This window comes from Mirounga angustirostris, unplaced genomic scaffold (assembly GCF_029215605.1).
Source record: "Mirounga angustirostris isolate CCGP_5_RB_7025 unplaced genomic scaffold, mMirAng1.0.hap1 SCAF_8, whole genome shotgun sequence".
Taxonomy (NCBI): Eukaryota; Metazoa; Chordata; class Mammalia; order Carnivora; family Phocidae; genus Mirounga; species Mirounga angustirostris.
This window is the reverse complement of record NW_026991716.1, coordinates 32910859-32936323: the sequence shown is the minus strand read 5'-3', so window position 1 is coordinate 32936323 and position 25465 is coordinate 32910859. Positions and strand designations below refer to the sequence as shown.

The 25465-nt window shown below is 40.3% G+C and overlaps 1 protein-coding gene across 3 annotated transcripts in view; it reads right to left on the bottom strand.

Annotated features, from left to right (window-relative positions):
* The window catches only part of KCTD20 (potassium channel tetramerization domain containing 20), a 34695-nt gene extending 30743 nt beyond the window's left edge, over positions 1-3952 (bottom strand). For 2 of the 3 annotated variants that reach the window (XM_045866795.3, XM_045866796.3), the window contains exon 1: positions 3799-3951. The gene's annotated coding sequence lies outside the window, so the exon portion shown is untranslated. Of the gene's footprint in view, positions 1-3798 lie in introns of all 3 variants that reach the window. The other variant, XM_045866797.3, reaches the window with a different exon arrangement.
* Positions 3953-25465: the final 21513 nt, after the last annotated feature.

Sequence of the window (25465 nt, the reverse complement as noted above, 5' to 3'; positions counted from 1 at the left end):
TCCCCCCTCTCATGTGCTCTCTCTCTCTCAAATAAATAAATAAAATCTTTAAAAAATAAAAAAATAAAATCCAGGTACATAAAAAGGGATAATACATTACGAGGAAGGTTGGCTTAACATTCTAAAAATCAATTAATATAATTCACTGCATTAAAAGACTAAAAAGAAGGTTTTAGATTAATAACTAAAGTAGCATGAAACAGTATTTTTTTTTTTAAGATTTTAATTTATTTGACAGAGAGACACAGAGAGAGAGGGAACACAAGCAGGGAGAGTGGGAGAGGGAGAAGCAGGCTTCCCGCGGAGCAGGGAGCCCGATGGGGGGCTTGATCCCAGGACCCCGGGACCATGACCTGAGCCCAAGGCAGATGGTTAACGACTGAGCCACCCACGTGCCGCGATTTAAGGTTTAAAAAAGGCACATTGAAATAAATATATTCTTAGAAAAAAAGACTGAAAATATTATTCTCCCTTAATTGTAGTGTGAGTGTCCATGTTTTTGTTTTTTAAGATTTTATTTGAGAGAGAGAAAGCACGAGAGAGGGGAGGGTCAGAGGGAGAAACAGACTTTAAGCCTCTTCTAAGAAAAAAACATTCTGGAATCGAGGGTCCTGGGATGGAGTCCCACATTGGGCTCCTTACTTGGCAAGAAGCCTGCTTCTCCCTCTGCCTGCCACTCCCCCTGCTTGTGTGCTTGTGCTCTGAAATATAAACAAATAAAATCTTAAAAAAAAGAAAAAGAAAAAAATTCTAACATTTTCTTGAAGAGTTCCCTGTTTCAGAAACATTTTTCTTTTTTTCCATTTTAAAAGTAGTAACACTTTTATTTTAGAGACTTTGGAATAATCAATAAAATGCAATTTAAAAAACACATATTATGGGTCGCCTGGATGGCTCAGTCGGTTAAGCGTCCAACTCTTGGTTTTGGCTCAGGTCATGATCTCAAAGTCGTGAGACTGAGCCCTACATCGGGCTCCGCACTGGGCATAGAGCCCGCTTGGGATTCTCTCTCTCCCATTCCCTTTGCCCCTCCCCCACATGTGTGTATGCGCATGTGCACTCGTGCGCTCGCTCTCCTCAAAAGAAAAACATATACCAAAAACTTTTTTCATCCATACTTATTTCCTCCCTACATTCCAGAAATGCATATACTATTTCATTAATCTCATTTCCCCTAATATATCAAATCAGATTCATAGTTAGATCAGTTTTATATTGTCTCCCACAGAATACCTAATAACTTCGATAAGAACAAGTATAGTTATTCAACTTCAAAATATTCTGGACATTTCTCAAACATCTAATATTTAATAAAAATTCACCAATGTACTTATCTTAACCTTTACTGAATTTTTAAAAAGTATTAAGTTTGTAATGTCTCTTGGGATTAGAAGGTAACTGCTCTTATTTGAACTTTTACTACTATTTCAAGCTTCAGAGTCCTCATTTTAGTACTCCCACTCCATGATTTATATGGTTACATCACATTCTCCTTCACTCTCCATTTTTCCAGAAAATACTGCTTTTGTAGTCATGTGGAGGTCTCTATATTTTCTCTACTTATAACTGAATTTCTTTCTACCTTTTTAATTTTTGAAGCATTCTTCTTGAGAAGACTTAGCAGAAAGAACACTGGGCTAGGAGCCAGGGGTCCTCACCTCTGCCATCTCATCTCTCAGATTCTTTATCTGAAAAATGAGAGGACTGCACTAGATAAATTTGTAATAGGTTTCCTTATATCTCTAGGCTTCATATTTTCATGATTCTGGGCCTTCCCACTAGAAGTCATTCAGCATTCCAACAACTTTCCTAAACTTTTTACTCCAGTTAGCCAAGGAGGGGCAGACATGTTCAGATTCAGGGGTAGGGGGAAAGAAACAATAATCAGCAAGTCCAGGGCTACAGAAGGAAAGACATGATATTTGTGGACCAATCAGAAAAAGATTAATAAGAGATAGGAGACAAAAAATATGTGAAAAACAGAAATCAAACAGCCTAACTCTAACCTCACCCCTACATATCTATTTAAGAGGAACTAGAAAAAGCTTTTAGCAGCAGAGGTTACTTAGCCCTCATTTCCGTTTCAAGGGAGCAATGCAACTGTGTGCCATCTCTGCAATATTGTTGCTAAAGTGGCCCCCTACAGGCTTGCCACAAAATTGGCATTACTGGGGTATTTGATGACTGAATTAGAGCGCAGCTGAACTGAAAGCTCTCATAAATGCTACCAGTACCGCTAGGTACCATGAAATCTGAGGACTCCAGTCCATGGAAATTACATGGCATTGGCTGCCCTGGTTCTAACGGGAAGACTGAAACTGAGCTCGTTGGGATGGTAAGATGTGGCCTGACGACACTGCGTAAATTCTGAGGATACTGGAAGCAGACCCCAGAAAGAAAAAGTACAGATTAATAGGCACTGGCTATCTCTAACCCAAGGCAATATCAGAATATGTATGAAAGTCATTTCCTACCCTGGTGTCAGAGTCCAAGAAAACACTAGCTTAAGTTTCCCTCTGGAGAGGCCAGCTTCTTGGCTTATGACTGGTTGGAGGGGAGGGGAGAGTAAATCAACAAACGGATGACGGAGTTGGGCAGTTGTAAAGATTCTCAGGCCAGCCCTATGGTGGTGTTGCTCAAAGTGTGGCCTAACACCCCAAGGAAGGGGGTGCCTGCTTAAAACGCAGTTTCAGGGACTCATCACAGATCTCGAGAATCAAATTTCTGGGAGTGGTACTGGCATTTTTAAGGAGCAAACTTACATTTGAGAATTACTACCCCAGAATAGGAGTGGGGGGTGGGGAGTGGGGGGTGGGGGTGGGGCCGGGGATAGGAACTGAGGTGAGGTTCTCTTGACTCTGGATTCATTACATTTGACTACACCATTTTGTTTTGGGGACCATTAAAAAAACCCCTCAATTTCTCAGGTAACAGAGGCAGCTAGTTGTCTAACAGTTCACAGGGGCACAATGAAAGCGCCTGGAAAATGCATTTTCACAAACTGGTTAAAGAGTTCCTCCAAGGCCTTGTTTACCGTGTTTGTTTGTTTGTTCACTGGTTTCTTGTTTAAAAATAAACCGGTCCAACCCAGGAATTTTCAGGAAGAATCACAAATTCCAAAATAGAAGAGGTTTTTGTTTTTTGATAGCGCAGAACTAGGCTTGTAAACCTGAAGTCACTGTCTGCTCTAAAAAGGGTTTCACTTAAAAGAAGATCCCCGGTTAAGGCTCTGCCCAGCTCTTCTGCCCTCAGAGCTACTAATGAAAGCCAGTAATTTGTGGGTGGCAGAGAAGGAAGACTCTGAAGCAGGGGTGCGGCGCGAGCAAGACGCACTCTCCGCTCCAGAGTTTGACAAGAGGCCCGAACTACCTGATTTTTAACGAGTTCCATTAAGTGCCAGGGAAAAAGGCGTCTGCAAATGCGTTACCAAGAAACACTCCGCGGTTACCGTCGTTTCTCTGCGGGCGGGGTGAAGACACCCCAGGCCTGCACGAAACAGTCAAGTTACACTTTAGCTGTCCCCCGCGACTGCGTTTACGATTTCCATATAAGGTGACACCCCCCTTCCCGGATTGTAAGACTTTATCCTCAGCACGAAAACGGGCGGCCGAAACCCACTTGCGGACATTTTCCCTCGCGATGATTTTAGTCCCGCGGCCTTTCAACTGGGGTCCGACCCGGCGGGCGTCCGCCCGAGCGGCGGCCTGAGGAGACGCCCCCCCACCCCCCGACACAAAGGCAAAGCCCGGGCCCTGCCCGCCGCCACACTCGCCCTACCGGGTTCCGAGCCACGCTTACCTGACGCTCCCCGAACCCGCCCGGGAGGCGCGCGCACACGGCGCCGCGAGAAGCCGCCGCGGGGACCCGCCGTGCCGCAGCAGCGCGCGCCCCCCGCCCTGGCCGGCGCGGCCACGCGGCTGAGTCAACCTGCGCTTCACATTAAGAGTCCCCTCGGCGCGCGGGGCACGCCGGGAAGGCTGGGCTCCGGACCCTCCGCCTGGGGTGGCCGCTGATAGGTGTCCTCTTTCTTTCCCGACACGCCCACCCGCCCGAAGGAGGACGCTCTCGCGCCTACACTGCTGGGGTGGATTCGATTTCTGAGCTGCGGATGCCCCCTTTCAATTATTAAAGGTAGTTTACCTGAGTTGTAAAATAATCTCGCGCAGCCCCAGGACAGCTAATGCTCAAAGAAGATTGTGGAGCACCTCGATCTCTCCACGCATTTGGGGAGGGGGGTAGGTAGTAAGAATAACGGAGTTCCTTAAACACGTTTTGCTTAGAAGCCCCTATCCTGGGTTTGCATTCTGACCAAAGCAGGAAAAAAAAAAACACCCACATTTTCCTCAAACTTTGAATTAATGAAACCACATGGTAGATATAGCAAACAAAGTTGAATTACAAATTTTAAATCAACCGGAAGCAAATTATTGGAAAATTGGTGTGTTACGAGTAAAATATTTCAACACTCAAACATATTAACGTATGGTCCATGTCCTATAAAACGAGTGCTGAAAACATGAAGGAAATAGTATCAGTCCTTATTGTCCTGATTTCTAGTGGCTTTTGTATTTTTTAAAAGTTATAAAGTTATACTTATTATGCAAAGTTTTATTTTAAAATTGCTGAAAACTGGGCATCTGGGTGGTTCAGTGGGTTAAGCGTGGGACTCAGTTTCTGCTCAGGTTGTGATCTCAGGGTCGTGGGATAGAGCCGGCATAGGGTTCCCCACTGAGGGGGGGTGGGGAGTCTACTTGTCCTCCCTCTACTCCTCCCTCCCCTCTCATAAATAAAAATAAAATCTTTAAAAAATTTTGTTGAAAACCATGTAAATTAATAGCATGATTTCTTAAATTCTGAGTCAACTTTTTTTTTGTTACAAAAGTCTCTAGAAACTAATTTGAGGCCAAAGATTAGGATTAGAGTTGAAGTGGAAGGAATATGAGGAAATTGTTTTGACTCTCATTCTAATAGGTTGCAAATGGTTGCTGGTTACTTGTAGAGCAAAACTGCGTTATCAGGGTCAACAACTTTAACTTTAAAAACTGAAGCTATACATTTTTTTCATTATAATTTGACTTTTAGAGGTCTTCGAGGATCTTAGGATCCAAACTTTACAATCAAAGTAACCTAGAGGATTGTTCAAACTAATACCTTTATTTCCATTTCTGTAAAGTACAATGTTATGCCTGAGGGCAGAAAAGAAGGAAAGGAAGAAAACCTTGATATTCCTGCAGGATAGTTCTTGAAGCAAATTCTTCTGGAAAGTTTTCTCTGTGCAGATTTGTAACACAAAAATCTGGCACAAAGATCAGACAATCAGGCTAATGACTGTGTCTTTTAATTAATAGTTAAGACTAAATTGTTCTTTGTCTCTACTTTCATGTAATGAATAGCATATCAGACCTAGCAATTTTTGGGGTAGACACCAAGGAGATGAAGTATGAGAAATATATATTCATAGAAAGCACTGGTGTATGCTGATTTTTATCATTCATTTGTAAGTTAATGCCTCTCCAAACCTGAATCTCTCAGATGCATTTGTATCTGAAGCTGAAACCCTTTCTAATGTCATATTGGCAGACCTGGAATTTTCCATTGCCATAATGGCTAATTCAAAAGGCAGTACAGTTCATCCGATTAACTGTATTAAGTCTCCTTGAATATGCTGTCTACTACCAGCAAATATTACAAAGCACCTTTTCCAATATTTCACATCACTTCTCAACAGCCCTGGGGGATAGATTTTATTACTCAGATTTAGAAATGAGGAAAACAAGACATAAACAAGTTAGTATCTAAGTCATTAAACTACAGAGCGGTGCTGGTGGGCTGAGAACCTGGATCATCTGACCCCCACATTCTTGTTCAGCACCCACTGAGCATATGGCAATTCTCCCTAATTGCTTCCAGGTGAACTCCTGAGCGCTTCCATGAGGCACCTTAAATGCCTTCAGCTGTCAACACCAAACAACTCCATCTTAGAATGAAAATATTTTTAAAGTAATAGCTGGTATCAGTTATTGAATAAGAAATTAATTATCCTTTCTACATCATATGTAGTAAATGTAAAAACGATGCAAAAATTCCAAGATTTCTGAACTCTCAATTATATTTGCATTTTTTTTTAAGATTTTATTTATTTATTTGACAGTGAGACACAGCTAGAGAGGGAACACAAGCAGGGGGAGTGGGAGAGGGAGAAGCAGGATCCCTGGGATCATGACCTGAGCCTAAGGCAGACGCTTAACGACTGAGCCACCCAGGCGCCCCTATATTTGCATTTTTTAAAAACTAAATGATTTAGGTTATATGATTTCTAGATCACTGCAGACATGTAAAATGAGACTTTTTGAAAGACTAATCACTTTCATTTGGAAGTCCAAAATTGTGCTCAAATATAGATGTAAATAACTAATTTCTGACTTTCTAGAGGGGGGCTGGAACCCTGCAAAATAGATTCACAAGAATCCTTTTTCCTTTACTCTATCAGTTCACCTTTGTTAACAATCACTTCATGAAAGCCGCAAAGGCTAATGACCAGCTGGAAACAAAGACTGGATCTTGAAAACACAATCAACCAGAGGATCATGAATTTTAAGTTTCTAGTGGCTAGAATTTGCTACTGGATCTTTATTAATATACATCTGCTTAAATACAACTTCAGTGAACCTTATAGTCTCATTTATAATGTCTCATCTGCAAATTCAACAAACACCTAGCACAATCCAAAGATATAGGATCCCAAGAGAATTATGTAGCTAACGATTGCGGGATTTCTCCTCTAAAGGAACTTTCAAAAGTTAAGTTTGGTTATTTGGGTAATCAAATAAGAGATAAGGGGAAGTGAATCTAGATAAAGTATTCCACTATTAAGTAAAAGAGAAATGATAGAATATCCCAGTTTTTTAACTCCCTGTGAATTAATAGGTATAGGCATTATGCCTCAGCAGCTCCTAAGATCATAAATAGAGAGCTGGACATTTTGTATCTCCTGAGGGAAGACCACACCACCGCTTAAAACGCTGCTAAAGAGATTGAACCTAGATCTGATGCAGACTTGAGATCCAGCTGCCAGTTTGTAGGAAACACAGGAGTATGTTGAACTGTGCCATGATCATGCAATCTGCAAAGTCCTGACAGGGAAACTACAACTCAAAGGGTCTCCATTTTTCAAGCGATAAACCGTTAAGTTGGGGGAAAAAAAAATGACTTAAAAGATTTCAACAAAAATTTTAAAGTGTGTTGTATGTGTTGCGGGGAGACTATACTGTCTGGGGTGAACATTTGGTGGAGAAACCATTAAAGAAAAAAAGTGAAGGTGATACTCTAAGGTTAGGATCATGGTAACTTACAAGATGGTGATGGCAGGGAGTGATTGAGAAGGGACACTTACTTAGAAGGAACTTCTAAGGGGAGGTAGCAAAGTTCTGTTTCTTGACCTGGTGATGGTTAGTTACAAGGGTGTTTGCCTTAGAATAATTTATTAAGGTGAACATTTCCTTTATAGTGTCTTCTGTTTCTGTGTTTTATTTTATGATAAAAAGATTTAAAAAAAGGTTGGAGGGACAGGCTAGTCCTACCCAAGAGCTGAAATATATTTTCTCCACACCTAGCTATTTGCAAATGTATCCATTTGGTTTCCTGGAACATTATTAAGGTGAAATTATTTTTAAAAGAAAAATGCTTTTAAAAACCCCAAATCCTTGGAAAGACAGTCCACATTGTAATACACTTTTGAATTTTATTTAGATATTGTCTTCTTTTAGAAGGTAATGGACAAGTAGGTAGTAGAGTGTATTTTGAATGTTAGAGAAAAGGTGAATGGAATGATGAAAGATAAGGAACAATTTCTTGAAACTTAATGGTGGGGTGCCTAGGTGGCTCAGTTGTTAAGCGTATGCCTTCGGCTCAGGTCGTGATCCCAGGGTCCTGGGATCGAGCCCTGCATCAGGCTCCCTGCTCGGCGGGGAGTCTGCTTCTCCCTCTCCTGCTCCCCCTGCTTATGCTCTCTCTCTCCCGCTGTATCTCACTCTGTCAAATAAAAAAAAAAAGAAACTTTATGGTTAAATTCCAGTAATGGTCAGGAGAGTAATCTATAACATTACCCATAGAGACTTTGCCAAGGGCAAGAGCTCCCTCCCTTACCCACCCACATGTGAGGACAATTCATCTCAGAATTCTATGACTTTTTAAAAGGACATAGAATGCTCAGCTTGAGATTCAAGAATCAAATAAACCTCTGTAAATAGAAGTACTGCTGGGAGTCAGAATGGAGGAGTCAGAAAATGTAGAAATATGTTAACCTGGGGCTTCAGCAGAGGCTGGGTGTAAACTGATAATGTTTATCTCTCATTACTCCTGTTACAGTTTACAAACAGACTCTGACCTTCCAAATCCCATGCACCAGCTCTGTCAACACCCATTGCTTCTGTTTATGAACACAAAAGTCTCATTCTTGAACCCAGTATGGAGAATGCTGGGAATATTTTTTTTAACTTCATACGAGTTTGGTTTTTTTTTCTAAAGATTTTATTTATTTGACAGAGAGAGACAGCGAGAGAGGGAACACAAGCAGGGGGAGTGGGAGAGGGAGAAGCAGGCTCCTCACTGAGCAGGGAGCCTGATGTGAGGCTCGATGCCAGGACTCTGGGATCATGACCTGAGCCGAAGGCAGACGCCTAACGACTGAGCCACCCAGGTGCCCCAACTTCATACGAGTTTTAAATGAACTGCATCTGAAAAAGAAAACAAACAAGGCCCCAAAATATACATTCTTCAAACTAGGGTTTGAACCAGTAAACTTTAGGCTTGCAAAATAGACTCTAGTTACCCACTGAGGCACCATAGAAAACTAAGAGATTCTCTTATCTTACTCAAATCCTACCTCCTCCTTTCCCCAAATGTTCAGTAACTGATATAAAGCAAAATCTGTTTACCAAAGCATGTGTCCTGGCCCCTTACCTCCACTCCTTGGGAAACTTTATAATGAAAAACAAACAGGGAAACCTGGGTGGCTCCGTTGATTAAGCATCTGCCTTTGGCTCAGGTCGTGATCCCGGGGTCCTGGGATCGAATACCATATTGGGCTCCTTGCTCAGTGGGGAGCCTACTTCTCCCTCTCCTTTTGCTCCTCCCCCCACTCATGCACACACACACACACACACACACACTCTCTCTCTCTCTCAAATAAATAAATAAAATCTTAAAAAAGAAAAAGAAAAACAGACAGTAAGATAAATAGGAACTAGGTAGATTCAGAAAGGTTTCTTCTGCTTGTTAACCAAGAGCCCAAAGTGTTCTTGTTTATTTGGAGTTATGATGCAACTTGGAAGCACATCTGTGTTTGTGAATGTACAAAGTACACGAAAAAGGAAGTACAAAAACATGAAGTGATATCAGATTCATAAGACAGTATGACGTAGTGAAAGCAAACATTGGAAAAAGAGCCAGATGACCTCAGTTTGAGGCCATTCCACCAGTTACTGGCTGAGCAAGTCATGCATAAGCTTGGGTTTCCTAATTTGTAACATGATAACTGACCCACCTTTGCCTTGAGGTTGTTATGAGGAAGAAAACATAGTCAAAATGTATGCAAAAGTATATAATCTCAAAGCACTAGAGAAATTCAAGGTACTATTAGTATTAATGTTATTTTTTTACTTAAAACAATTTTTTATTGAAGTATTGACTCTTAATGTCATATACACACATTCCCATCCAAACAAATATTATCTTTAAAAGGAACACCCAAAGACTTTTTTATGAGATAAAGTTGTCCTTGTTAATGTATCAAATATACTGCTTTCCTTAACATGCAGTTTGAGTGAAAATAAACTTTTTTTTTTGAAGATTTCATCTATTTATTTGACAGAGAGAGACACAGCGAGAGAGGGAACACAAGCAGGGGGAGTGGGAGAGGGAGAAGCAGGCTCCCCACTGAGCAGGGAGCCCGATGCGGGGAATCCCAGGACCCTGGGATCATGACCTGAGCTGGAGGCAGACGCTCAACGACTGAGCCACCCAGGCGTCCCGAAAATAAACCATGTTATGATGACAAAATAGTTGCGGTATTTTCTCTTTTTTTTTTTAAGATTTTATTTATTTATTTGAGAGAGAGAGAATGAGAGACAGAGAGCATGAGAGGGAGGAGGGTCAGAGGGAGAAGCAGACTCCCCGCTGAGCAGGGAGCCCGATGCGGGACTTGATCCCGGGACTCCAGGATCATGACCTGAGCTGAAGGCAGTCGCCCAACCAACTAAGCCACCCAGGCGCCCCTATTTTCTCTTTTTATCCGTAATCATTGGTAACAATTGAGTTACTTTTAAAGAGAATTTAACATCTTTTCTTTTTTTTTAATTTGAAATTTTTATTTAAATTCAATTTAGTTAACAATAGTGTATTATTAGCTTCAGGGGTAGAATTTAGTTAGGCGTCTGCCTTCGGCTCAGGTCATGATCCCAGAGTCCTGGCATCGAGCCTCACATCAGGCTCCCTGCTCAGTGAGGAGCTTGCTTCTCCCTCTCCGAAGGCAGATGCTTAACCATCTGAGCCACCCAGGCGCCCGATTTCTTCTTCTTTATGCCATCTTGGGTTATGAAAGTTTTCATAAGAATGCTCTACTTTCAGGTAGTGGGGGAAACCTGTACTTAGAAATTGACTTTGAGGGCGCCTGGGTGGTTCAGTCGTTAAGGGTCTGCCTTCAGCTCAGGTCATGATCCCAGGGTCCTGGGATCGAGCCCCACATCGGGCTCTCTGCTCAGCGGGAAGCCTGCTTCTCCCTCTCCCACTCCCCCTGCTTGTGTTCCCTCTCTCACTGTCTTTATCAAATAAATAAATAAAATCTTAAAAAAAGAAATTGACTCTGAGAAGGAGTCAGATGAGAGAAGGCTGATCAGGGATTAAAGAGATCAGGCATCTGGTACCAGCCTGGTCACCTGTGGGTCAGTCATTAGCTCTATGTCTCATTTCTTTTTGTCTAAAAGTTGGGAGCTTTTAAGGGTGCCTGAGTGACCCAGTCAGTTAAGCATCTGTCTTTGGCTCAGGTTATGATCTGGGGTCCTGGGATAGAGCCGAGCCCTGCATTGGGCTCCCTGCTCAGCGGGGAGCCTGCTTCTCCCTTTCCCTCTGACCCTCCGCTCCACTCGTTCTCTCTTTCTCTCTCTCTCTCAAATAAATCAATAAATCTTTTTTAAAAAATAAAAGAAATTGTAGATCAAATGATAGCTGCCATTTATTGACCACCTTCCATAGGGTAGTGTTAAAAGATAAACTGAGGCACATTAAAAATTTTAAGAGTTTACAGCCATAAAAAAGAATGAATCTTGCCATTTGCAACAACGTGGATGGACCTAGAGAGTATTATGCTAAGTGAAATAAGTCAGAGAGAGACAAATACTGTATGATTTCATTCATATGTGGAATCTAAGAAACAAAACAGATGAGCAAACAAAACAAGCCAACTCACAGATACAGAGAACAAACTGAAGGTTGCCAGAGGGGAGGAGGGAACACATGAAATTGGTGAAGGGGATTAAGAGTACAATCTTCCAGTTATAAAATAAGATGTGGGGATGTAACATAGAGGGTAGGGAATATAGTCAATAATATTATACCAACTTTGTATGGTGACAGAGGTACTAGAGTTGACAGTGGTGACAGTAACTAGAGTTACTGGGGTAACCATTTCATAATGTCTGTAAATATTGAATCACTGTGTTGTACACTGGAAACTAATACAGTATTGTATGTCAATTAGTCTTCAATAAATATACATAAATTAAAAAATTAACAGTTTATTTTCTAGTAGAGAGGAGCTCTGAGGAGTTGTAAAAATGAAAGACTTACAGGCAGAAAGGAGGAGGAACAAGGAAGTTATTACTAGGCAAAACAACAGGTTGGTTGTTGCAAAGTTACTTTCCTTGAGTGGGTTTCAGGGAGGTCTATTAGGCAGATTACCTCACTAGTGCTGATCTGTGATTCCTGATTGACTGGTTTAAGATTCCATTCCTGAGAGAGCCAAACCTATAATTAAGTCTCCATTTGGTGACATGGAACTTAGCATAAGCAATTCCATTTTGGGCCTGTTGTCTTGTTTTTCACAAGTAGGCAGATAGTAGCTCTAATTCTCCTAGCAGCCTGGCAAGACAAGGTTTATTAGTCCCATGTTACAGAAATCAAGGCTCAAAGAGATGAAGTTAGGGGCGCCTGGGTGGCTCAGTCGTTAAGCGTCTGCCTTCAGCTCAGGTCATGATCCCAGGGTCCTGGGATCGAGCCCCGCATTGGGCTCCCTGCTTGGCGGGAGGCCTGCTTCTCCCTCTCCCACTCCCCCTGCTTGTGTTCCCTCTCTCGCTGTGTCTCTCTCTGTCAAATAAATAAATAAAATCTTAAAAAAAAAAAAAAAAAGAGATGAAGTTTTTTTAGGTCACATTAGGTGAACTCCATGGAACCATTTTAGCTTTGAAATTCTGGGATTACTGAGAAAATCCCACCCCTTGGGTTTCATGTTTCTGTTTTAGAAATTTCATCGTTTGGGATTCAGTCATGAAATGCCAAATGTGGAAGGGGCCTTAGAAATCATCAGTGTCAGGTTTTTCAATTGTTAAGAAGGGAACTAAGGTCCAAAGAGGATGAGTGATCAGCCCATGGTTGTAATTTATTTTTCCTTCTGAGTTTGCCTGTAATGCTCATTGTAACCTGATTCTACCTGGGTAGAAATATATATAGGGACGTGTTTCAGGAGGTGGAATTTGGCCTGGGCTCCAAAAGCTTCTTCTTCTTTTTTTTTTTTAAAGATTTTATTTATTTATTTGACAGAGAGAGACACAGCGAGAGAGGGAATACAAGCAGAGGGAGTGGGAGAGGGAGAAGCAGGCTCTCCGCAGAGCAGGGAGCCCGATGCGGGACTCGATCCCAGGACCCTGGGATCATGACCTGAGCCGAAGGCAGTCGCTTAACCGACTGAGCCACCCAGGCGCCCTCCAAAAGCTTCTTAAAGATGACCTTGGTTATGTGTGTAAATATTGTCTGTCCAAATAAGCAGGATTTCCAGGACCTGAAGGTCACTGGAGGACAGTCCTTTTCGTTGGAGAGGTATAAATTGAGGTAGTGAAGCTTTCATCTAGGATCACGGATCACTGAAAAGTCAAGAAAGAATCATACATAATTGAAAAGCAACTTAATTTAGCTGTTAATGTGTCATTAGAATAATCCTTAAAAAATTAAGCACAAGTATAGATCTATTTTTACATTTAAAAATTAACACTAAAAACAGGATACATTTCTGTAAATAATGAACTTTCAATAAACATTATAAGTATTTATTATGGCTAGCTAAGAGGTAGAATTCCCATGGAAGGAGGAGAGAAGAAAGAAAGTGGGAGGCAATACTAAGTTAAAGAGAAAAAAAGGGAAGAAAAGGAGAGAAACATGGGAAGAAAACTTAGAGCTAGAGAGAAGGAAAAGAAGAAAGAATGACTAAGAACAATTAGGGAAGGAGGCGCCTGGGTGGCTCAGTCAGTGAAGCATCTGACTCTTGATTTCGGCTCAGGTCATAATCTCAGGGTTGTGAGATGGAGCCCTGAGTCAGGCTCCATGCTCAGCCAGGAAGTCTGCTTGTGGATTCTCTCTCCCTCTGCCCCTCCCCCACCCTGCTGGTGCATGCATGCTCTCTCTCTCTCTCTCTCTCTCAAAAAAAAAAAAAAAAGATTATAAAATGCTGGGACAATATAGAGAATAAATTATTTTAAAAAATAGGGAAGGAGAAGGAGGAGTCAGAGAGGGAGAGAAAAACGAAGTGGAGAAAAGGAGGAAGCTGGTCTTAGAAGGGAGAGAAAGACAAGAACAAAGAAGACTCTCCCAGGAGAGATGAGTTAAGAGGGTTCCTTTTTTCATCAACAAATGTTTTTTGCCTACTGGGTGCACTCAAATAAATTCATGTCCTAGGAGAAATATAAATATGCGTTACTCTGCTGCAAGGAGAGTTAATGATTTTATTTCTTTAGTAACCTTTCCATCGTCTGAGTATGAAAAGTAATTTATGCTCATTTAGAAAATTTGGAAAATAGGGAATAGAATAAAGAATCTCTAATTCCCTTTCGTTGGGAAAAGGGAGGGGGAAGAATCCCTAATTCTAGCCTATTGACATTTTGCTGGCTTCTGTTTTGCATTCTTTCTGGTGCTCAGTTTGAGGGGCAGCAGCTACCCAGAGAAAGCTCTCCTGGAGATGGCAAGAAGTACAAAACGGCAAACAGAGACACACACTAGGCCCCTTCAGGTCCAGGTTGGAGCTAGCACACTGTCATTACTGCCCCAGTCTCATGAAGCTATTGATACAGATCTAATTGTATATCATATAAAAAGTAGAACTACCTAAGTATAACATAAATTTATAGTACTTTTACCTCTTCTGGGATAATGTAAGGGACTTAGAACACTTTGAAAGTCACTTTTTAATTTTTATTGATTTATTTTATTTTTTAAAAGATTTCATTTATTTATTTGTCAGAGAGCAAGAGAGCACAAGCAGGGAGAGTGGCAGGCAGAGGGAGAGGGAGAAGTAGGCTCTCTGCTGAGCAGGGAGCCCGACGCGGGGCTCGATCCCAGGACCCTGGGACCATGACCTGAGCCAAAGTCAGATGCTTAACCGACTGAGCCACCCAGGCATCCCTGAAAGTTACTTTTTAAAACAATTCTGTTGTCATACCTTGTCTTCTCTCCTGGAATGACATGTATGGTTAATAGGAACTATGTACAAATCCAATTTTAAAAAAATCTATATAATACCCTTCTCATAGAGGAGAATGAAAGGAAGGTAATTTACAATAGCAGTTACCATAAAATAATATGTATTTCAGTAACACTACTCAGACGTAATACAAGAGAAGACTCAATGAAGTAGTCATTTGGTTGCACCTGTACGTAGAATCACTGGGACTGTGACAGCCACAAATATAGTCTGATAAGGTGTGTTACATTAGGAACTCGATTACCATGTGTGGTGTTGTAGTCTGATTTGGTATTCTGATATAGTAAACAAATTTTGCTAAAGTTCAGAAAAACAACAATTAAAGTATGTTTCTCTTGATTTCTCTGAATTTATGCTGTAATGCATTCTTAGAAAATCCAGTGTATATAAAACCCATGCAGAAAATCTTTGGATTTATATGTGAAACAGACTTAAGTTCTAAGTATGGATAATAATCCATAATTATACATGGCTTTTTTAAACCTACATGAATATCCAGAGGAGCAGTACAAATATAGCATATAGGTTGTAGGACAATTTTTTTGTGGGCAGGATCTTGGCAGGCATTGGAGTAGGTCTATGGTACCTGACTGAACCTGTTAAATCTGAATATAACCCCCTGTTAATACCACTATACAAATATGTGACAACAATTTCAACAACACCCTGTAGGGACTGGTACTGCCCACAGTGGAATCCACTTATATATCCTGTACCATAAAGGTTTTGCTCACAATTGTACCTACCACAGTGCCTGGCACATAGTAGGAGTTTAGTAAAATATTTCTTTAGTGATTGAACATAAAGGTGTTCTTTTCACTTACACAGCATTTTTCATCTTCTCTAGGATAATGACTCACAAATTCAAATTTCCAGCCCTGATATCTCTTCTGAACTCCAAATTTGTCTTGGCAAATGCTCACTTAACATCTTTACTTGAATGATTTTCAGAGACAGCATTGAATATATCCAACTTAGCATTTCATGTCACCAACACCCCTCTCCCAAATAAAACCTACCACCAAACAAAGCAAAATATTAATTCTATGCTGGAGTTCTCTGGTTTAGTAATGCCACCATAATCCACTTATTTGCTCAACAAAAACTTGGGCATCTCCCTATCATCCTGTTTTCTAAATTTTTTTTAAAGAGTTTATTTATTTGAGAGAGAGTACAGAGGCAGAGTGAGAGGGAGAAGTGGACCCCCGGCTGAGCAGAGAGCCTACTGCAGGGATCGATCCCAGGACCCTGAGATCATGACCTGAGCCGAAGGCAGAAGCTTAACTGACTGAGCCACCCAGGCACCCCTCATCCTGTTTTCTAATCAATCAATTCTACTTCTTCAGTCTACTTCTCTCCATTTCCACTGTTAACCACCCTAGCAGATTACTGAAATATAGTCATCTCTTGCCTGCTTGCAAACCCCCTTCATTCAGTAGCCAGAGTGGTCTTTTAAAATAGAAATCTGGTCCTGTCATTCCCTTATTTAAATCCCTCAAATAGCATCTCACTTCTTTTATTTTTATTATTATTTTTTTTTCAAGAGAGTGTGAGCAGGGGAGGGGCAGGGAAAGAGGGATAGAGAATCTCAAGCAGGCTCCATGTCCAGCGTGGAGCCGCACATGGGGCTCAATCTCATGACCCTGAGATTATGACCTGAGCCAAAATCAAGAGTTGGAGGCTGAGCCATCCAGGCGCCCCATCTCACTTCTTTTAAGATAAAATCTAAAACCCTTAGCAGGGCATATAAGGCCCTTCATGATTTGGCTCCTGCCCCTATATCTTTCTTTTTGGGGGCTACTTACCCATTATTCTTCAATCACACTGGCTTTCTTTTGCTTTGCTGCTGCTTTTTTTTTTTTTAAGATTTTATTTATTTATTTGAGAGAGAGAATGAGAGAGAGAGAGAGAGCATGGGGGGGGGAGGGTCAGAGGGAGAAGCAGACTCCCTGCTGAGCAGGGAGCCCGATGCGGGACTCGATCCCGGGACTCCAGGATCATGACCTGAGCCGAAGGCAGTTGCTTAACCAACTGAGCCACCCAGGTGCCCCACTTTGCTTCTTTTTTTAAAATTATTTTTTATTTTTTAAAACTAATCCAGGCACATAATTTAGAAACCAATCACTGCTAAATAATTTATTACAGGGGCGCCTGGGTGGCTCAGTCGTTAGGTGTCTACCTTCGGCTCAGGTCATGATCCGAGGGTCCTGGGATTGGCCCCACGTGGGGCTCCTTGCTCAGTGGGAGGCCTGCTTCTTCCTCTCCCACTCCCCCTGCTTGTGTTCCCTCTCTCGCTGTGTCTCTCTCTGTCAAATAAACAAATAAAATCTTTTAAAAAAAATTTATTACAAAAATCTTTTTCCTCCCCCCAAATCCCTGCTTTCATCACTATTAGTTTACTTCTTTCTTTCTTTCTTTTTTTAAAAGATTTTATTTATTTATTTGACAGAGAGAGACACAGCGAGAGAGGGAACACAAGCAGGGGGAGTGGGAGAGGGAGAAGCAGGCTTCCCGCAGAGCAGGGGGCCCGATGCGGGGCTCGATGCGGGGCTCGATCCCACTGGGATCATGACCTGAGCGGAAGGCAGACGCTTAACGACTGAGCCACCCAGGCGTCCCTACTTCTTTCTTTTGATGAGCCCTTCCCTTCTCTGTGTTTTTCTCTCTTCCACCCCTGCAATTCCTATTATTCAGATAGTGTACTTTCTAGATCCTCTGGTCTTATCTTTTTCTTCTTTTGTCAATATGTTTGACTTTTAACAACTTCAAAGATGGTTTTTAACCACATAAAAATACTATTCAGAAGTTAATCTTCCTAAACTGTTAAAAGAAGAATAAAAAGAAAATTATAATATTTCAGCTGATACATTTTATTACTGTGGTTAAAAGTCTAGCAAATTTTAGCAGTTGATTGAATAGAGGCTATTGCCACTTAACTAAATATAAATCTTTTCAAATCACATACATTTAAAATATTTGAATTCTTTTTTACATACCTTAATTGTCTGACTGACAAGCCTTTCCAAGTACTTGTGCATTCATTGTAAGCCTAATAAACTTATAAATATGAGTGATTGTTAGTTCTGTTATATGCCAAATTCTCTTGGATATCCCAAATATAGGTTTGATTTCACTTGACCTTTATACAGCCAAACTGTTTCACTAAAACTAAGGAGGATTTCAGTTATATCATTAACTAATTTTCAATCTGATTAGGACTTATGATAGCTACCTCACTTTTTAAAAAAATATTTATTTGACACAGAGACAGAGAGAGAGGGAACATAGCAGGGGGAGTGGGAGAGGGAGAAGCAGGCCTCCTGCTGAGCAGGGAGCCCGATGTGGGGCTCCCATCCCAGAACCCTGGGATCATGACCTGAGCTAAAGGTAGGCACTTAATGATTAAGCCACCTAAGTGCCCCAATAGCTACCTCATTTGACTGGATTCAGCCAATGTATTGACTGCTTCATTCTATTTTGAACTATTTTCAAAAGAGGCCACAACTGAAGGGAAACAAAAGCAAAAATGTCCCAATTGCAAAGGCTAAAGAAATAAAACAGCCAAATGCAATGTGTGAACTTTGGATCCTGGCTTTAAAAAAAAAAAAAAGAAAAACTGCTATAAAAAATGCAATGTGTGAACTTTGGATCCTGGCTCTAAAAAAAAAAGGGGACTTCATTAAGATAAAAAGCTTTTGCACAGCAAAGGAAACAGTCAACAAAACTAAAAGGAAACCTACAGAATGGGAGAAGATATTCGCAAATGACATATCAGATAAAGGGCTAGTATTGAAAATCTATAAAGAACTTATCAGTTCTTTATATATATATATTCAACACCCAAAAAACAAAAAAATCCAGTCAGGAAATGGGCAGAAGACATGAACAGACATTTCTCCAAAGAAGACATACAAATAGCTAACAGACACATGAAAAAATGCTCAAAATCACTCTGCATCAGGGAAATACAAATCAAAACCTCAATGAGACACCACCTCACACCAGTCAGAGTGGCTAAAATTAACAAGTCAGGAAAGAACAGATGTTGGCAAGGATACAGAGAAAGGGGAACCCTCCTACACTGTTGGTGGGAATGCAAGCTGGTACAGCCACTCTGAAAAACAGTATGGAAGTTCCTCAGAAAGTTAAAAATAGAATTACCCTATGACCCAGCAATTGCATTTTTAGGTATTTATCCAAAGGATACAAACATAGTGATTCAAAGGGGCACATGCAACCCAATGTTTATAGCAGCAATGTCCACAATAGCCAAAGGATGGAAATAGCCCAGATGTCCATCAACTGATGAATGGATAAAGAAGATGTGGTGTATGTATACAAAGGAATATTACTCAGCCATCAAAAAGAATGAAATATTGCCATTTGCAATGATGTGGATGGAACTAGAGGGCATTATGCTAAGCGAAATAAATCAGACAAAGACAAATACCATATGATTTTAAGAAACAAAACAGGTGAACGCAGGGAAGGGGAAGGAAAAATCAAGTAAGATAAAAACAGAGACGGTGCGAAACCATAAGAGGAAACAAATTGAGGGTTGCTGGAGGGGAGGTGGGTGGGGGGATGTAACTGGGTGATGGGCATTAAGGAGGGCTTAATGAGCCTCCTTGATGTAATGAGCGCTGGGTGTTATATGCAACCGATGAATCACTAACTTCTACTCCTGAGACTAATAATACAGTATGTTAACTAAATTGAATTTAAAACATTTAAAAAAATATGTTGTGCGGTAAAAGAACACACACAACAACAAAAGAGGCCACAATTCTTAGAGAATTAACATAGAGGTCTATAAAATTTTAGATCACTCTCATGACTTTTATCCCTAAGTTTTTATTATGAAAAATTTCAAACATAATGAAAAATTGAGAATATGTATATTCAACACGGATATAACCGCTACTTAGATGCAACAGTAATCAGCATTTTGACATATGTACTTTATTTTATTTTATTTTATTTTTTAAGATTTTATTTATTTATTTGACAGAGACAGAGACAGCGAGAGCAGGAACACAAGCAGGGGGAGTGGGAGAGGGAGAAGCAGGCTTCCTGCTGAGCCGGGAGCCCGATGTGGGACTCGATCCCAGGACCCTGGGATCATGACCTGAGCCGAAGGCAGTTGCTTAACCAACTGAGCCACCCAGGCGCCCTATGTACTTTATTTTTATAACAATTTATTATGAAAAATTTCAAAGTTGAGAGAATAGTATGATCAACACCAGTATATCCACTATTTAGATTAAACAATTGTCAACATTTCCCCATATTTGCTTTATCTATTTAACTATTTTGCTGACCTATTTGAAAGTGGTAGATAACATGATATTACACCCCCAAATATTTTAAAATGCAACTCCTAAAAATAAGGACAATCCCTGTATGCCTGTAATAGCATTTTTGTGTCCAGGAAAAGTAACAATAATTCCTCAATACCATTTTTTTTTAAAGATTTTATTTATTTATTTGAGAGAGAGAGAGAATGAGAAGGAGGAAGGTCAGAGGGAGAAGCAGACTCCCTGCTCAGCAGGGAGCCCGATGGGGGACTCGATTCCGGGACTCCAGGATCATGACCTGAGCCAAAGGCAGTCGCTTAACCAACTGAGCCACCCAGGCACCCCCTCAATACCATTTTTTATAGCAGTTTTTCTTTTTTTTTTTTTTAAGCCAGGATCCAAAGTTCACACATTGCATTTGGTTGTTTTATTTCTTTAGCCTTTGCAATGGCCTCCATCTGCGTACCATTTTATCTCCTTATAAGACTAATTTTTTAAAAAAGATCAGCCAGTTATTTTTGTAGAATGTCCTCATGACTTTTTCTGACTTGTCTCAATTTCCAAGTTCATTCTATTTCAGAGGATTTCTTTGTCTTTATCGCTCAATATATAATTTTTTACTGAATTTTAATGAATTTTAGTATTTGTAATTTTCAACTGCTCTTCCTTGCTCTTAGACTATTTCTTCTTTTAGCATCCTGTTCTTGTTTCACAGATACAATAATTTTCTGATGATACTATAATTTCTTTGAAGTATTTTTTTTAAAGATTTTATTTATTTGTCAGAGAGAGTGCATAAGCAGTGGGGAGTGGCAGGCAGAGGGAGGAGCAGGCTCCCTGCTGAGCAAGGAGCCCGCATGGGGCTTGATCCCAGGACCCTGGGATCATGACCTGAGGAGAAGGCAAACGCTTAGCTTAACCGACTGAGCCACCCACGTGTCTTTCTTTGAAGTATTTTGATGCTCCCTGCATTGTCTCTATTTTTTTGTGATTCCTTTTCTCTCCCTGATTCTTACATGTTGGAGGTTTTTTACTTTTTCATGTTAAAGTTTTCCCTCTGGTATCTGGTGATTTTTATCCATTCAAATTTTAAGAGTGAAGTCCTAAAAGCTGAGCAGAAGCCCTGAGTGTGTGTTTGAGTCTTGTTAATTGAAGGCTTTTCCTTTGGGGACCCCCAAATGTCAGTATCTGTGGCTCTTTTTTCTGGCATGGTTCATTTTTTTTCCTGAGAAGTACCCTTTATTCTTTGCTAGAAGTAGAACTTGGTGGCAAAGTTCTATGTCTGAGCAGAAGAAGCAGAAAAAGCCTCATTTTCAGTTTCAGACTTAATTCCTCTTTTTTCAGTCAGATATCTCACTCTCACTCTGATCTATGCCTCGTGTTGCCACATCTAGAACTCCTTTGGTTTACTTTCTCTAGAGGTGACATTTCCCATTTCCTGCAGAGGTAAAAGCAGTAGCCTGATTATATCAGGTGGAGTGGGGACGTGGGGATCTGGCCACGTATTAAACAGCTTTTCAAACAAATCTCCCTTTTCAGCATTACACTCCTCCCACCTCCACTCTAACTTCCCTCTGCACTTCACTTACTTCTAGTTCGTGAGTCTTTCCAGGGCTCCTCAGGGTGACCTGCCTTGCTTCTCCTTGGTTTCTCCTTCTCTAACCACTTAGGTTTGACTTTCCTTGAGTCTGCTAAGTCCTTCACCACCCTCAATCCATTTTCAATTTTCAAGTATTGTGGTTTGGGGTGACTACCAGTTCAACTACCAGTTCAATAAAGATGGAACCTGTATTTTCTTTTTCCTTCTTGTTATTTTTGAGAGAACTGGTATGGGAAAGATCTCAGCTATCTTGAATTGAAAAGTCTCCACTGTTTTTATTTTTAGTTATTCAAGTGCCTTGAAGTCTTTATTGCCTTTGGGCTTTTGCGTATGGTGTTCTAGCTCTCTGAGACATTCTTTTCCCCTCCTTCCTCTTCCCTCTTGACCAATTCCAAGTCATCTTTTAGGTCCCCGCTTAAACATCATTCCTAGATGAGTCCCATCTGACCACCCAGACTAGGTTAAGCTCACTCCCTAGAATATATTCTCATAACACCTACCATGATTCTAATGAAGTATATATGTCTGCCTCCCCTGCTAGAAGGGGGCCATTTCTGTCTTGCTGACTGCTATATCCCCAGTGTGTAGTGCAATGCCTAGTTTAGTAGGGGATATATATAAAATATATAAATTTATTTTTTATTTTTTATATTTATATTTAATATATATATTTTTTAAGATTTTTTTTTTTAATTTGCCAGAGAGAGAGCATGAGCAGGGGCAGTAGCAGGCAGAGGGGGAAGCAGGCTCCCCGCTGAGCAGGGAGCCCGATGAGGGGCTTGATCCCAGGACCCTGGGATCATGACCTGAGCCGAAGGCAGATGCTTAACTGACTGAGCCACCCAGGTGTCCCTAAATATGTGTTTTTCATTGTTGATCAACATATATGACTCATTATAAAGATTTGTAGTTAGGGGCACCAGGCTGGCTCAGTCTGTAGAGCATGCGACTCTTGGTCTTGGAGTTTTGAGTTCAGTCAAGCCCCATGTTGACTGTAGAGATTACTTAAAAAAAAGTAGTTGGATTTACAGTTGCTACCACCAATAAGTAGTTATTTAGAGTTTCATGATCTTAGTTGTTATGATTGTCTAATTATTATTATAGAAACACTATCAAATGGACTCTTGTCCATCTCCAATTTACATGAACACTTTTAAAATTATAATATACTGATAGTAATATGTACTCAGATCAGCATAGTGTATAAATTTTCTATTTCTGCTGCTATAAATTACCAGAGACTGAGTGACAAAAACAATACAAATTTATTATCTTATAGTTCTGGAGGTCTGAAGTCTAAAATGGGTTGGTAAGATTGCCTTCCTTCTGGAAGCTTGAAGAGAGAATCTGTTTCCTTGCTTCCAGTTTTTTTAGCTTCCAGAGGCTGCCTGTATTTCTTGGTTCATAGAATCTTTCTCATATCACTCTGACCTCTGCTTCCATTGTCATACCTCCTTTGCTGACTCTGACCTTTCTGCCTCCCTCTTATAAAGACCCATATGATTGATTAAGTTGTGCCCAGATAACTCAGGATGATTAGATATTTCTCAACAGCTTTAACTTAACCACATCAGCAAAACGCATTTTGCTACATAAGGTAAAATATCCACAGGTTCTGGGGGTTAGGATGTGAACATCTTTGGGGGACCATTATTCAGCCTACCACACATAGACAGCAAAATGTAAATCCATACACGAATTAGTTTCTTCAAGAAATGATAAAAACTCACTCATATATACTTTAAACTTTGTATCAGAACAACTTCCAAAGTAGATAACATAATTTATTAAGTGAAAAATATCATAAATATATATTGAAATAATAATACAATAAGCCAATGATTATTAAATAGACAACATACATCATCAGCTCAGTAGCTGCCTCACTTCCATGTGCATATCCATTATCATGCTTTCATGAATCCTGGGATTTGCTCTGGTAGGCACACCATTTCCTAAAGGCAATTATCTAATTATACAAACAACTATGTAAAAGAGCATAGTGTTTTTCTTACATATATTTAAAAATAAATTTTAGATGGAAAAATATAATTAGCATTGATTATTTTTCAATAAATACCTCTTAACATCCTGCAGAATTGTTTGGGAAAAATTATAATAAAAACCTATTTTGGGGATGCCTGGGTGGCTCAGTCAGTTAAGTGTATGCTTTCGGCTCAAGTCATGATCCCAGGGTCCTGGGATTGAGCCCCCACATGGGGCTCCCTGCTCAGCGGGGAGTCGGCTTCTCCCTCTCCCACTCCCCTTGCTTGTGTTCCCTCTCTCGCTGTGTCTCTCTCTGTCAAATAAATAAATAAAAAATATTAAAAAAAACCCAAAACACCTATTTGGGGAAAACCAATTCCAACATTCTCGATTGTTTATTTTGGAAGACCATGGTTAGATATTTTATTCTCAGTTATCTAGCAATGTCATGTGAATACATAGTACAAAGTGACAATTTCACAAGGGGCTGATGGGTAAGACTATCAGCTGGCTCTTTCAGATAAGAACCTCACTCTGGGGGTGCCTGGGTGGCTCAGTTGGTTAAGCATCTGCCTTCAGCTCAGGTTGTGATCCCAGAGTCCTGGGATCGAGCCCCATTTTTGGCTGTCTGCTAGGCAGGGAGTCTACTTCTCCCTCTCCCGCTGCCCCTCCTGCCCCATGCTCTCTATTTTTCTCAAATAAAAAAATAAAATCTTTAAAAAAAAGAACCTCATTCTGTAACTGTGTCTCAACTGTCGACTTTGACTAATTTAGTAATGTAATAATTCTATCCAGGGCCAGTTTGTCTGTGATGCATTAGCTGGAGAGCATGTCCTTTTTCCAAAGGAAAGTTTACTTGAGAAATCAAATTAGGATCAGAAGGTTGTCTGATGCATATAGTTAAAATGTCAAGCTGTTAAGATAGGTGAAGGGGATTAAGAAGCACAAACTTTCAGTTATAAAATAAAGAAGTCACAGGATTAAAAAAGAACTGTCAAGCTGTGCAAGGTGCCAAAAATGCCCAGACACCCACAACCCTTCAACCCACAGCTCCCTCTTCCCTAATCTGGCCCAGATTATAAAAATGAAAATATTCAAGTAGCATTCTGCTCTGGAAAATGTAGTGACTTTGAAAAATAATGAGGCAGAATTCTACTTGCTAATTCCCACCCCCTTTTGGTTTGCATAGCTCAGATAACTGCTTATTGCTTCTCTCAGTCATTTTGTTTTAGTTCTTGCTTCTTTGTCTAAAGCTGCAATGCAGCCACTAGCCACATGTAGCTACTGAGCACCGGAAATGTGGCTAGTCCAAACTGAGATGTGTTGTAAGTGTAAAATACATACTGGATTTTGAAGATGTACATTAACAAGAATGTAAGATATTTCATTAATAATTTTTTATATTGATTACCTGTTGGAATGATAATATTTGGATTTCTTTTGGGATATGTTTGGGTAAATAAAACATATCATTAAAATTAATTTTACATGTTTCTTTTTACTTGTTTAGTGTAGTTGTTAGAAACCTTAAAATTACATATGTGATTCACATATTTTTATTGGATAGCATTGATCTAAGGCTCCTGAAGACCTCTCCTGTTACTTTCTTTAGTTGTTCTTTATTGTCTGACTTCTCCTAACCATTCCTTCCCTTTCCATTAACTGCTTAGATTTAGAAGGTAAACTAGAGAGTGCAACTGTGGCCAACCTTTAAGTCAAGAGAATTAAGTGCACAGGGAAACAACGAAAGTCTTAGTTCAATTCTTCAATGTATTGGTTTAGTGCTGCAGTATTAGAAAAAAGGGGTGGGGGTGGGAGAATAGTCTTCATTAGAGTCTG